The following is a 14,522-nucleotide window of genomic DNA, read 5'->3' as shown; positions in this document are numbered from 1 at the left end:
CCCCAACCGTATGCGCCCCCTCCTGAAACTCCCCCTCCCCCACGGCCCTGAAGAGGTGCCTCGGGTTCTTTTCATATTATGCCCAGTGGGTCCTCAACTATGCGGACAAAGCTCGCCCACTAATCAAGGCCACCATCTTTCTACTGGCAACTGAGGTCTCCAGGCCTTCAGCTGCATCAAGGCGGACATTGCCAAAGCCGCGATGCGCGCGGTGGACAAGTCCGTCCCCTTCCAGGTTGAGAGCGACGCATCAGAGATCGCTCTCGCCACTACCCTCAATCAAGCAGGCAGACCGGTAGCGTTTTTTTCGCGCACCCTCATCACCTCCGAAATTCGGCACTCCTCAGTCGAAAAGGAGGCCCAAGCCATCGTGGAAGCTGTACGGCACTGGAGGCACTACCTCGCTGGTAGGAGGTATACCCTCGTCACCGACCAACGATCGGTAGCCTTCATGTTCGAAAATACGCAGCGGGGCAAAATCAAGAACGATAAGATCTTGAGGTGGAGGATCGAACTCTCCACCTATAATTACGATATAGTGTATCGTCCTGGGAAGCTCAACGAGCCCCCAGATGCCCTGTCCCGCGGCACATGTGCCAGCGCGCAAGATTACCAACTGCGGGCTATCCACGATGACCTCTGCCACCCGGGAGTCACCCGGCTTATCCACTACATCAAGGCCTGCAACCTGCCCTACTCCACCAAGGAGGTCAGAGCTATGACCAGGGACTGCCAGATCTGTGCGGAGTATCGACCAGATAAGGCCCACCTGGTGAAGGCTACCCGGCCCATTGAGTGCCTCAGTATCGATTTCAAAGGGCCCCTCCCCTCCAATAACCGCAATACATATTTCCTCAACATTATTGATGAGTTATCATAGATCATAGAATTTACAATGCAGAAGGAGGCCATTCGGCCCATCGAGTCTGCACCGGCTCTTGGAAAGAGCACCCTACCCAAGGTCAACACCTCCACCCTATTCCCATAACCCAGTAACCCCACCCAACACTAAGGGCAATTTTGGACACTAAGGGCAATTTATCATGGCCAATCCACCTAACCTGCACATCTTTGGACTGTGGGAGGAAACCGGAGCACGCGGAGGAAACCCACGCACACACGGGGAGGATGTGCAGACTCCGCACAGACAGTGACCCAAGCCGGAATCGAACCTGGGACCCTGGAGCTGTGAAGCAATTGTGCAATGCACAAGGCTACCGTGCTGCCACTTCTCCCACTTCCCCTTTGCAATCCCTTGCCCCGACATGACCACGTCCCCAATTATGTCCACAGTGACCGGGGCTCGTCGTTCATGAGTGTGAACTGCGTCAGTACCTGCTCAGTAAGGGCGTCGCCTCGAGCAGGACTACCAGTTATAACCCCAGGGGAAACGGGCAGGTGGAATGAGAGGACGCAACTGTCTGGAAGACCGTCCTACTGACCCTGCGGTCCAGGAATCTCCCAGTTTCCCACTGGCAGGAGGTCCTCCCTGATGCGCTACACTCTATTAGGTCCCTACTTTGCACGGCTACAAACGAGACCCCTCATGGCCACCTATTTGTTTTCCCCAGGAGATCCTATTCAGGGCCTCGCTTCCGTCCTGGCTGAAGACACCGGGGTCAGTCCTACTCAGAAAACACGTCAGGAGCCATAAGTCCGACCCTCTGGTAGAGAGGGTCCAGCTCCTGCACTCCAAACCCCAGTACACATATATCGAACACCCCGATGGCCGACAGGATACGGTCTCACTCCGGGACCTGGCGCCCACCGGTTCCAACACTACCACCGCCGCCGCTCCACCCTATCCCGCCCCTATATGGCTCCCGCGCTCCCTCCCACCCGCCATCCCCTCTTCACCGATCCACAGGAATGAAGCTCCAGAAGAGACGCTCCCGGAGTCCACGTCTGTGTCCGCACCGGCGCCCTCACTACCGATGCCAGCACAGACGGGTTTGACACCAGGGCCAGCAACAACGTCAGATCTTCGGCTATCACAGCGCACAATCCGTGCGCCGGACCGGCTGAGCTTATGAACCCGTCACCCCCGCCAGCCTTCATTTTTTTAACAGGGGGTGAATGTGGCGAATGTATTATATCAATAATCCACCATTGTATCTGTGCTATGCTGTTGCCCTTGTATTTGTATCTGTGTTATGCTGTTGCCCTTGTAGGCTCCACCTATGGGCCATTGTATGGCATTATCCATAGGGGAACATGTTGGGGCCTGTATGGGCTCCGCCCATGGCTCCTCCCCTTGAAGGGAGGTATGAAGAGCAATCGACCTGTAGGCGGTTCTCAGTGTTAGATCAGTCGCAGGCAGGCACTGTTCTAGTTGATTAAAGCCACAGTTTATTTCTACTCATGTCTCGAGTGAATTGATGGTCGCATCAATTAATAAATAAGAAACTCCAACAGCTTAAAAAGTGTGACCGCAATATCCTGGCAGAAATCATTTCTAGAAGCACTCTAGTCTTGGGATTGTAAAAGGTAAAAGGTATGGTAAAAGCCCTTCATGCAGTTTCTCTGATGGTTCAATGTTTTTTTGGCTAAACTTACAATGGATGATTGGGAATCCTCACTCGAGAAATTTTAGTCCCAGTGCGACCACGTCCTGCTAGATTTTGAACAGGGTGATGCAGGGTAGGATGGGGTAGAGATTTGTCAAACGTTTCTTTAAGCAGTCTCTTAGTGTCAAATAGGGATTTCATTCCCAGACTTTGCAAAAGTAATAAACCGGGCGATAGTGAGTCAACGCCTTGTTTTGCATCACTCCTGTTCTTAGTTTCCTACATATATTTTGGTGGAGCTCAAAATTCCCAAGCCTCTGGTACATCAAATGGCATGTCATCAGAATGGTGTCTTCTTTAGGGTACAAAGAAAACTTCAGCTGCTATTTATATGTTTGCTTAAATTCAAAAGAGAATTGTAAGAAGTGTACAATATTTAATATTGTGGCACTAAAACTTTAGAAAAATCTCCATCCCACTACCTAACCTCCCCCCCATTCCCTAGCCCCTAACCTTCCCCCTCACCATCACCACTCCCCGCCCCCACCCCCACCAATGCAGTGAAATTGACTTGAAAGACGGTTTTAAAAAGCAAAACTGTCACGCTAACAGTTCCCAATTTTTTAAAGCTGTTTTTTCAGGCCCAAAGGTATTCCGAAGGGCAATGAGAACTCAGTTGAAAGCACTAAACATCGCCCAGCTCCCAGTGTTTGGCACCGTTTGCACTTCCCCGCCAACCCCCCCTCTCTCCGCCCCCCCCCCCCCCCACCCCCCCACGATATCAACTTCCCATCTTACCCCTTGATCATTATTCTTTCATGGGATAAGGCCAGAATTTTTTGCCTATCCCTAACTGCCTTTGAACTGAATGTCTTGCTCAGCCACTTCAGAGGGGCAGTTAAGAACAAAGATCAAAGAACAAAGATTAACCTGGTGGTGTAAGACTTCTTACAAAGATCAATACGGCACAGGAGCAAGACCTTCAGCCCTCCCAAGATTTTTCTAGTCATGATACCACCCTTGGCCAAAACCGTCAGCACTTCCTAGTGCTGTATTCCTCTATACCCATCTTATCATGTATTTGTCGAGATGCCTTTTGAACAGCGTTAATGTATCTGCTTCCACAACCTCCCCTGGCAACATGTTCCAGGCACTCACCACCTTCTGTGTAAAAAAACCTGCCTCACACATCTCCTCTAAACTTTGTCCCACGGACCTTAGACCTATGCCCCTAGTGACTGACCCATCCACTCTGGGAATGAGTGCCTGCCCATCCACTCTATCCAAGCCTTTCATAATCTTGTAGACCTCTATCAGGTCGCCCCTCAACCTCCATCATTCTAATGAAAACAGTCCAAGTCTATTCAGCCTCTCCACATTGGTAACACCCTCCAGACCTGGCAACGTCCTGGTAAACCTACTTTGCACCCTCTCCAAAGCCTCCACATCCTTCTGGTGGTGTAGCGACCAGAATTGTGCGCTATATTCCAAGTGCGGCCTTATCAAGGTTCTATACAACTGTAGCATGACTTGTCAGTTTTTATACTTGATGCTCCGTCCAATGAAGGCAAGCATTCCATATGCTTTCTTGACTATATTGTCCACTTGTGTTGCCATTTTCAAAGATCTCAGAACCTGTACACCCAGATCTCTCTGGCTTTCTATATTCCTAAGAGTTTTGCCATTTACTGTATATTTCCCCTCTATGTTAGACCTACCAAAATGCATTATCTCACATTTGTCCGGATTAAACTCCATTTGCCATTTCTCTGCCCAAGTGTCCAACCTATCTATGTCCTGCTGTATCCTCTGACAATTGTCAACACTATCTGCCACTCCACCAATCTTGGTGTCATCCGCGAATTTACTAATCAGACCAGCTACATTTTCCTCCAAACCGTTTGTGTATACTACAAACAACACAGGCCCCAGGTCAGATCCCTGTGGAACGCCACTAGTCACAAACTTCCTTTCAGAAAAACTCTTTTACTGCTACCCTCTGCCTTCTGTGACCGAGCCAGTTCTGTATCCATCTTGCCACCTCACCTCTGATCGATCTCGTGTGACTTCACCTTTTTTACCAGTCTGCCATGAGGCACCTTTTGTCAAAGGCTTTACTGAAGTCCATGTAATCCATATCCACCGCCCTCCCGTCATCAATCATCTTTGTCACCTCCTCAAAAAACTCGATCAAAATAGTGAGGCATGACCTCCCTTCCACAAAACCAATCTGTCTATCGCTAATGAGTCCATTTGTTTCCAAATGGTATAAATCCTGTCCCTGAGGATTCTCTCCAATAATTTACCTACTACTGATGTGAGGCTTATAGTTACCTGGATTATCATTGCTACCTTTCTTAAATAGCACTACCACATTAGCTATTCTCCAGTCCTCTGGGACCTCACCTGTAACCAATGAGGATGCAAAGATGTCAGTCAAGGCCCCAGCAATTTCCTCCCTTGCTTCCCTCAGTATTCTGGGGTAAATCCCATCAGGACCAGGAGACTTCTCTACCTTAATGTCTTTTAAAACACCCAATATCTCCTCCTTTTGATGTCAACATGACCCAGACTATCCACACACCCTACCCATGAATCATCTTCCACAAGTCCTTTTCTTTGGTGAACACTGATGCAAAGTACTAATTTAGTACCTCACCCATTTCCACTGGCTCAACACATAGATTCCCCCCACTGTCCTTAAGTGGTCCAATCCTTTCCCTGGCCACCCTCTTGCTTTTTACATATGAATAAAAAGCTTTGAGATTTACCTTAATCCTACTTGCCAAGGACTTTTCATGACCTCTCCTAGCCCTCCTAAATTCCCGCTTAAGTACCTTCCTACTTTCTTCATACTCCTGTTCCCACCCTTCTAGACCGTACAAAAGTTTTCTTTTTGATGAGGTTCACACTATCCCTCGTTATCCAAGCTTCTAAACTTATCTAACGTTCTAAACTTATCTAACGAGAATCCTCAGGGACAGGATTTATACCATTTGGAAACAAATGGACTCATTAGCGATAGACAGATTGGTTTTGTGGAAGGGAGGTCATGCCTCACTATTTTGATCGAGTTTTTTGAGGAGGTGACAAAGATGATTGATGAGGGGAGGGCGGTGGATATGGATTACATGGACTTCAGTAAAGCCTTTGACAAAAGGTGCCTCATGGCAGTCTGGTAAACGTTATCTAAACTTCCCATACTGATTCTTCGTTCTCTCAGGAACGTGACTTTCCTGAATGCTAATCAACTGTCGCTTGAAAGAGTCCCACATGTCCGATGTTGATTTATCCTCCAACAGCCGCACCCAATCGAAATTCTTCGATTCCTGTCTAATGTTATTGTAATTTGCCTTTTCCTTGTGTATCACCTTAAATCGAGGTTTACCCTCATCCCTGTCCAAAGGTACCCTGAAATGTATGGAATTGTGTTCACTACTCCCAAAATGTTCCCCTACTGAAACCTCAACCACCTGTCTAGTGTTATGGGCGAGGCGTTTTCAGAATCCCAAAATGGACATGGAGTTCAACCAACCTCTCCCTTTAATGGGTTTGTTGCTTTTCCTAGCACACGGCTTTTCCCTAGGTGTAGGATTACAATTATGGACACGTGGGTTTTTAAACACAAAACACTGTTTATTCCATGAACTCAACTTAACATCTGAAATAAACAATGGATCTCTTAACACCCCTTACTTCAAAGATAACTCAGAAAATATTGCAACAGCAAATAACTCCTCAAAATGTTCCTTCAAACTTCCAAGAGACTCAACACATTTAAACAGTATCACATCAGGCTAAAGGCTTTACTTTAAATCACCCAAATGATCCAGAGATAGTCTTTCATGGCAGACATCACAGCTCCCTGCAAAACACAGACACACACCAGCTCTTTTTAAAACTGGAACTAAACTGCAAAATGGCTGACCTGACCTCAGCCCCACCCACTCTCTGACATCACTGTTTTCTTAAAGGTACATTGCTTAAACATCCATGTCTTTAATGTACTCTCACATGACACCAGGCTCATTCCCCAATACCAGGTCCAGTACTGCCCAGACTAATTGGACTGTCTACATATTGCATCAAGAAGCCTTCCTGGATACACCTTATAAACTCTGCCCCATCCAAGCCCCTAGCACTAAGTAAGTCCCTGCCAATATAGTGGGAATTAAAATCCCCTACCACAACAACCCCGTTACTTTTGCACCTATCCAAATTCTCTCTACCTATCTGCTCCTCTATCTCTCGCTGGCAGTTGGAGGGCCTGCAATAAACCCCCAACATTATGATTGCCCCCTTCCTGTTCCTGAGCTCTACCCAGATTGCCTCATTGTATGAGGTGTCCTCCCACAGTAGAGCTATATTTTCCTTAACCAGTAATGCTACTCCTGCAGCTCTTTTCCATACCCCTATCTCTCCTGAAGCATCTATATCCTCCAATGTTCTGCTGCCAATCCTGCCCTTCCTTTAACCACATTTCTGTGATAGCCACATCATAGTGCAAATAACTAATCAGTCCTCTAAGTTCATCTGCCTTACCTGCTATACTTCCGGCTTTGATGCAAATACACTTCAGACCACTGCGTTTGAGCAGACAGGGTGATGTTAATGTTCTCTTATTTTTGTTCTCTATTTCCTCTTCAGTTATTCCACCTTCTAAGCTATTCTCTGTTTCCCACCCCCTGTCATACAAGAGTCAACCACATTGCAGTGGTCTGGAGTGATATGTCGGTCAGACCAGGTAAGGTCAGCAGATTTCCTTCCCTAAAGGACATTAGTGAGCCTGATGGGTTTATAATAATAATCTTTATTGTCACAAGTAAGCTTACATTAACACGACAATGAAGTTACTGTGAAAAGCCGCTAATCACCACATTCCGGCGCCTGTTCGGGTACACAGAGGGAGAATTCAGAATGTCCAAATTACCTAACAGCAAGTCTTTCGGGACTTGTGGGAGGAAACCGGAGCACCCGGAGGAAAACCATGCAGACACAGGGAGAACGTGCAGACTCCACACAGACAGTGACCTAAGCCGGAATCGAACCTGGGACCCTGGAGCTGTGAAGCAACAGTGCTACCCACATGTTACTGTGCCGCCCGTTTCGTGACAATCTGATAGTTTCACATTCAAACAACTGTGGCTGACTCTGCATTCAAAATTTAGTAACTGAATTTAATTTCCACCAGCTCCTTGGTGGGATTTGAACTCATATCCATCCGGAGCACTGGCCTGAGTCTCTGAATTATTAGCCCAGTGACATTGCCATTACACCCACGTAAACCGTTTTTCAGACACTGGTGAGAAAATTCTAAGGTTCAGGTCAACAGCTGCTGAAAGGCACCACACAGAGACTGAGTATGCCAATACATGTGTATATATTATATATATATGCATGTGCTCATATATCAAAAGCTCATTGCCTGAAGTTGAAGCATGCTGCATAGAATGGTTAAAGCATAGAAAGAGGGAATTCAGACCACCAGACTCATGCTGGCTCTCTACAAAACCTATTTAGTTTGTCCCACTCCCCCGGCAGCCCTGCAATATATTTTCCCTTCAAGAATTTGTCCAATTATTTTTGAAAGTCAGGATTGAACCTGCCTCCACCACACTCTCAGAGAGTGCATGGCAGGGGCTGGTTTAGCACGTGGCTAAATCGCTGGCTTTGAAAGGCGGCCAGCAGCATGGTTCAATTCCCGTACCAGCCTCCCCGAACAGGCGCCGTAATGTGGCGACTAGGGGCTTTTCACATTAACTTCCTTTGAAGCCTACTTGTGACAATAAGCGGTTTTCATTTCATTTCATTCCCACTGTATAAAACGGCTTTTCCTTGTCCTTTTATAAGGTCAGGATTCCGGGTTTGATTCCTTGGATATTGTCTGCGTGGAGTTTGCACATTCTCCCCATGTCTGCATGGTCTCCCCCCGCCACCCCCCCCCCCCCCCCCCCCCGCCAGTTCTCCAGTTTCTTCCTAGTCCAAAGATGTGCAGGTTAGGTTACAGGGTTAAGGGGCTAGGGAAGGGTGGGCGGGCAGTGGGCCTGTGTGGAGTGCCCTTTTGGAGGTTCGGAGCAGACTCAATGGACGGAATGGCCTCCTTCTGCACTGTAGGGATTCCATGACGATTTCAATGAAGATTGTCTTTGCCAATGACTTTAAGTTTGTGTCCTTTGGTCCTTGGCCTATCTGCAAGTGGAGACAGCTTCTCTCCATCGACTCCGTCTCAACCCCCTCAAGACGTGGACACCTCTGCCAAATCAGCTCTCAACCCCCTCTGGCTGGCTGGGTAGACCCACCAACCAGAGAATCCCGTCCATCTTTAAACTTGGCAGCGACTGACAATACAGGTCAGGGGGAAAATGGTCACGGTGGAAAATGAGGAGATGGAGCTTAGCAGTCTGAGCAAGTCACAGGCGCAAGGGCTGTTCCTGTCAAACAGCTCTCAGGCCTGCTAGTCCATGTCGGGCATCTCTGAGCAGCTTGGCGATTTAACATTAAAACAGAAAATGCTGGAAAAGCTCAGCAGGTCTGGCAGCGTCTGTGAACATCGAAACTGAGAGACCTTTCCACTCCATCTGACTCTTTTTGACTTCTGCCCCCTGGCAACGGTCCTCTAGCGACGGTCGCCTAGTGACGGTTCCCAAGCAACCGCCAACTGCGCGCCAGCTTCGGGTGCGACGCGCATGCGCATCTCATATGAACAAAAAACAGAAAATAAAATATATACCGCTGAGAAAAATCTCCGCGGACAACGATTCAATAAACCCGGTGGGGCGGATTGTTTGTTAAAATCGGTGGTGTTGATGCGGTTGAGCGGGATGAGGGGTGAAAGGTCAGGCCTGTGTTTCCGGGTCAGGATGGCAGGCCCCGAGCGGCGGCTCTGATCCGGGACGAGCTCCACACCCTGAGCATGGGCCGCGGCTGCTGAGGCGGCTTCGCTACTTGGGTGAGTAATGGCCCGCGGATTGCTGCTCCATAGACCGCGACAGCTTCTACACCCGGATTGTTTACAGCTTCCTGTTACCGCCAACGGGAACAGCCCCGGCCTTAGAGAGAGAGGAGGCAGAGAGAGAGCGAGAGAGAGAGAGAGAGGGAGGGAGGCAGAGAGAGGGAGGGAGGCAGAGAGAGGGAGGGAGGCAGAGAGAGGGAGGGAGGCAGAGAGAGAGGGAGGGAGGCAGAGAGAGAGGGAGGGAGGCAGAGAGAGAGGGAGGGAAGCTGAGAGAGAGGGAGGGAAGCTGAGAGAGAGAGAGAGAGAGGGGGAGGCTGAGAGAGAGAGGGGGAGGCAGAGAGAGAGAGAGGGGGGGAGGCTGAGAGAGAGAGAGAGGGGGGGAGGCTGAGAGAGAGAGAGAGAGGGGGGGAGGCTGAGAGAGAGAGAGAGAGGGGGGGAGGCTGAGAGAGAGAGAGAGAGAGGGAGGGAGGCTGAGAGAGAGAGATAGAGGGAGGGAGGCTGAGAGAGAGAGAGAGGGAGGGAGGCTGAGAGAGAGAGAGAGGGAGGGAGGCTGAGAGAGAGAGAGGGAGGGAGGGAGGCTGAGAGAGAGAGAGAGGGAGGGAGGGAGGCTGAGAGAGAGAGAGGGAGGGAGGGAGGCTGAGAGAGAGAGAGAGGGAGGGAGGCTGAGAGAGAGAGAGGGAGGGAGGCTGAGAGAGAGAGAGAGGGAGGCTGAGAGAGAGAGAGAGGGAGGCTGAGAGAGAGAGAGAGAGGGAGGGAGGCTGAGAGAGAGAGAGAGGGAGGGAGGCTGAGAGAGAGAGAGAGGGAGGGAGGCTGAGAGAGAGAGAGAGGGAGGGAGGCTGAGAGAGAGAGGGAGGGAGGCTGAGAGAGAGAGAGAGGGAGGGAGGCTGAGAGAGAGAGAGAGGGAGGGAGGCTGAGAGAGAGAGAGGGAGGGAGGCTGAGAGAGAGAGAGAGGGAGGGAGGCTGAGAGAGAGAGGGAGGGAGGCTGAGAGAGAGAGGGAGGCTGAGAGAGAGAGAGAGAGAGGGAGGGAGGCTGAGAGAGAGAGAGAGGGAGGGAGGCTGAGAGAGAGAGAGAGGGAGGGAGGCTGAGAGAGAGAGAGAGGGAGGGAGGCTGAGAGAGAGAGGGAGGGAGGCTGAGAGAGAGAGGGAGGGAGGCTGAGAGAGAGAGGGAGGGAGGCTGAGAGAGAGAGGGAGGGAGGCTGAGAGAGAGAGGGAGGGAGGCTGAGAGAGAGAGGGAGGGAGGCTGAGAGAGAGAGGGAGGGAGGCTGAGAGAGAGAGGGAGGGAGGCTGAGAGAGAGAGGGAGGGAGGCTGAGAGAGAGAGAGAGGGAGGGAGGGAGGCTGAGAGAGAGAGAGAGGGAGGGAGGCTGAGAGAGAGAGAGAGGGAGGGAGGCTGAGAGAGAGAGAGAGGGAGGGAGGCTGAGAGAGAGAGAGAGGGAGGGAGGCTGAGAGAGAGGGAGGGAGGCTGAGAGAGAGGGAGGGAGGCTGAGAGAGAGAGAGAGAGGGAGGGAGGCTGAGAGAGAGAGGGAGGGAGGCTGAGAGGGAGGGAGGGAGGCTGAGAGAGGGAGGCTGAGAGAGAGAGAGAGGGAGGGAGGCTGAGAGAGAGAGGGAGGGAGGCTGAGAGAGAGAGGGAGGGAGGCTGAGAGAGAGGGAGGGAGGGAGGCTGAGAGAGAGGGAGGGAGGGAGGCTGAGAGAGAGGGAGGGAGGGAGGCTGAGAGAGAGGGAGGGAGGGAGGCTGAGAGAGAGGGAGGGAGGGAGGCTGAGAGAGAGGGAGGGAGGGAGGCTGAGAGAGAGGGAGGGAGGGAGGCTGAGAGAGAGGGAGGGAGGGAGGCTGAGAGAGAGGGAGGGAGGGAGGCTGAGAGAGAGGGAGGGAGGGAGGCTGAGAGAGAGAGAGGGAGGGTGGGAGGCTGAGAGAGAGGGAGGCTGAGAGAGAGGGAGGGAGGGAGGCTGAGAGAGAGGGAGGGAGGGAGGCTGAGAGAGAGGGAGGGAGGGAGGCTGAGAGAGAGGGAGGGAGGGAGACTGAGAGAGAGGGAGGGAGGGAGGCTGAGAGAGAGGGAGGGAGGGAGGCTGAGAGAGAGGGAGGGAGGGAGGCTGAGAGAGAGGGAGGGAGGGAGGCTGAGAGAGAGGGAGGGAGGGAGGCTGAGAGAGAGGGAGGGAGGGAGGCTGAGAGAGAGGGAGGGAGGGAGGGAGGCTGAGAGAGAGGGAGGGAGGGAGGCTGAGAGAGAGGGAGGGAGGGAGGCTGAGAGAGAGGGAGGGAGGGAGGCTGAGAGAGAGAGAGAGGGAGGGAGGGAGGCTGAGAGAGTGAGAGAGGGAGGCTGAGAGAGGGAGGGAGGGAGGCTGAGAGAGGGAGGGAGGGAGGCTGAGGGAGGGAGGCTGAGAGAGGGAGGGAGGGAGGCTGAGGGAGGGAGGCTGAGAGAGGGAGGGAGGGAGGCTGAGAGAGGGAGGGAGGGAGGCTGAGAGAGGGAGGGAGGGAGGCTGAGAGAGGGAGGGAGGGAGGCTGAGAGAGGGAGGGAGGGAGGCTGAGAGAGGGAGGGAGGGAGGCTGAGAGAGGGAGGGAGGGAGGCTGAGAGAGGGAGGGAGGGAGGCTGAGAGAGGGAGGGAGGGAGGCTGAGAGAGGGAGGGAGGGAGGCTGAGAGAGGGAGGGAGGGAGGCTGAGAGAGGGAGGGAGGGAGGCTGAGAGAGGGAGGGAGGGAGGCTGAGAGAGGGAGGGAGGGAGGCTGAGAGAGGGAGGGAGGGAGGCTGAGAGAGGGAGGGAGGGAGGCTGAGAGAGGGAGGGAGGGAGGCTGAGAGAGGGAGGGAGGGAGGCTGAGAGAGGGAGGGAGGGAGGCTGAGAGAGGGAGGGAGGGAGGCTGAGAGAGGGAGGGAGGGAGGCTGAGAGAGGGAGGGAGGGAGGCTGAGAGAGGGAGGGAGGGAGGCTGAGAGAGGGAGGGAGGGAGGCTGAGAGAGGGAGGGAGGGAGGCTGAGAGAGGGAGGGAGGGAGGCTGAGAGAGGGAGGGAGGGAGGCTGAGGGAGGGAGGCTGAGAGAGGGAGGGAGGGAGGCTGAGAGAGGGAGGGAGGGAGGGAGGCTGAGAGAGGGAGGGAGGGAGGCTGAGAGAGAGAGAGGGAGGGAGGGAGGCTGAGAGAGAGAGAGGGAGGGAGGGAGGCTGAGAGAGGGAGGGAGGGAGGCTGAGAGAGAGAGGGAGGGAGGGAGGCTGAGAGAGAGAGGGAGGGAGGGAGGCTGAGAGAGAGAGGGAGGGAGGGAGGCTGAGAGAGAGAGGGAGGGAGGGAGGCTGAGAGAGAGAGGGAGGGAGGGAGGCTGAGAGAGAGAGGGAGGGAGGGAGGCTGAGAGAGGGAGGGAGGGAGGCTGAGAGAGGGAGGGAGGGAGGCTGAGAGAGGGAGGGAGGGAGGCTGAGAGAGGGAGGGAGGGAGGCTGAGAGAGGGAGGGAGGGAGGCTGAGAGAGGGAGGGAGGGAGGGAGGCTGAGAGAGGGAGGGAGGGAGGCTGAGAGAGGGAGGGAGGGAGGCTGAGAGAGGGAGGGAGGGAGGCTGAGAGAGGGAGGGAGGGAGGCTGAGAGAGGGAGGGAGGGAGGCTGAGAGAGGGAGGGAGGGAGGCTGAGAGAGGGAGGGAGGGAGGCTGAGAGAGGGAGGGAGGGAGGCTGAGAGAGGGAGGGAGGGAGGCTGAGAGAGGGAGGGAGGGAGGCTGAGAGAGGGAGGGAGGGAGGCTGAGAGAGGGAGGGAGGGAGGCTGAGAGAGGGAGGGAGGGAGGCTGAGAGAGGGAGGGAGGGAGGCTGAGAGAGGGAGGGAGGGAGGCTGAGGGAGGGAGGGAGGGAGGCTGAGGGAGGGAGGGAGGGAGGCTGAGGGAGGGAGGCTGAGAGAGGGAGGGGGGGAGGGAGGCTGAGAGAGGGAGGGAGGGAGGGAGGCTGAGAGAGGGAGGGAGGGAGGGAGGCTGAGAGAGGGAGGGAGGGAGGGAGGCTGAGAGAGGGAGGGAGGGAGGCTGAGAGAGGGAGGGAGGCTGAGAGAGGGAGGGAGGGAGGCTGAGAGAGGGAGGGAGGGAGGCTGGCTGAGAGAGGGAGGGAGGCTGAGAGAGGGAGGGAGGCTGAGAGAGGGAGGGAGGCTGAGGGAGGGAGGGAGGCTGAGGGAGGGAGGGAGGCTGAGGGAGGGAGGGAGGCTGAGAGAGGGAGGGAGGCTGAGAGAGGGAGGGAGGCTGAGAGAGGGAGGGAGGGAGGCTGAGAGAGGGAGGGAGGGAGGCTGAGAGAGGGAGGGAGGGAGGCTGAGAGAGGGAGGGAGGGAGGGAGGCTGAGAGAGGGAGGGAGGGAGGGAGGCTGAGAGAGGGAGGGAGGGAGGGAGGCTGAGAGAGGGAGGGAGGGAGGGAGGCTGAGAGAGGGAGGGAGGCTGAGAGAGGGAGGGAGGGAGGGAGGCTGAGAGAGGGAGGGAGGGAGGGAGGCTGAGAGAGGGAGGGAGGGAGAGAGGGAGGGAGGGAGAGAGAGGGGCAGGCTGTGAGAGAGAGAGAGGGGCAGGCTGTGAGAGAGAGAGAGGGGCAGGCTGTGAGAGAGAGAGAGGGGCAGGCTGTGAGAGAGAGAGAGGGGCAGGCTGTGAGAGAGAGAGAGGGGCAGGCTGTGAGAGAGAGAGAGGGGCAGGCTGTGAGAGAGAGAGAGGGGCAGGCTGTGAGAGAGAGAGAGGGGCAGGCTGTGAGAGAGAGAGAGGGGCAGGCTGTGTGAGAGAGAGAGGGGCAGGCTGTGTGAGAGAGAGAGGGGCAGGCTGTGTGAGAGAGAGGGGGGCAGGCTGTGAGTGTGTGTGAGAGAGGGGGGCAGGCTGTGAGTGTGTGTGAGAGAGGGGGGCAGGCTGTGAGTGTGTGAGAGAGAGGGGCTGTGAGTGAGAGAGAGGGGGGGAGGGTGTGTGTGTGTGTGTGGCTGTGTGTGTGGGGCTGTGTGTGTGTGGGGCTGTGTGTGTGTGGGGCTGTGTGTGTGGGGGGCTGTGTGTGGGGGGCTGTGTGTGGGGGGCTGTGTGTGTGGGGGGCTGTGTGTGTGTGGGGGGCTGTGTGTGTGTGGGGCTGTGTGTGTGTGTGGGGCTGTGTGTGTGTGTGTGGGGCTG

At 54.2% G+C, this 14,522-nt stretch overlaps 1 protein-coding gene across 4 annotated transcripts in view; it reads left to right on the top strand.

Annotated features, from left to right (window-relative positions):
• Window positions 1-9,302: 9,302 nt before the first annotated feature.
• LOC140411976 (transcription initiation factor TFIID subunit 12) overlaps window positions 9,303-14,522 on the top strand; it is a 47,720-nt gene continuing 42,500 nt past the window's right edge. For 2 of the 4 annotated variants that reach the window (XM_072500785.1, XM_072500783.1), the window contains exon 1: window positions 9,303-9,456. The gene's annotated coding sequence lies outside the window, so the exon portion shown is untranslated. The remainder of the gene's footprint in view (window positions 9,457-14,522) is intronic. The other 2 variants (XM_072500786.1, XM_072500784.1) reach the window with 2 other exon arrangements.

The sequence above is a fragment of the Scyliorhinus torazame genome, chromosome 1, assembly GCF_047496885.1.
Source record: "Scyliorhinus torazame isolate Kashiwa2021f chromosome 1, sScyTor2.1, whole genome shotgun sequence".
NCBI lineage: Eukaryota > Metazoa > Chordata > Chondrichthyes > Carcharhiniformes > Scyliorhinidae > Scyliorhinus > Scyliorhinus torazame.
This window is presented reverse-complemented; position numbering and strand designations above follow the sequence as displayed.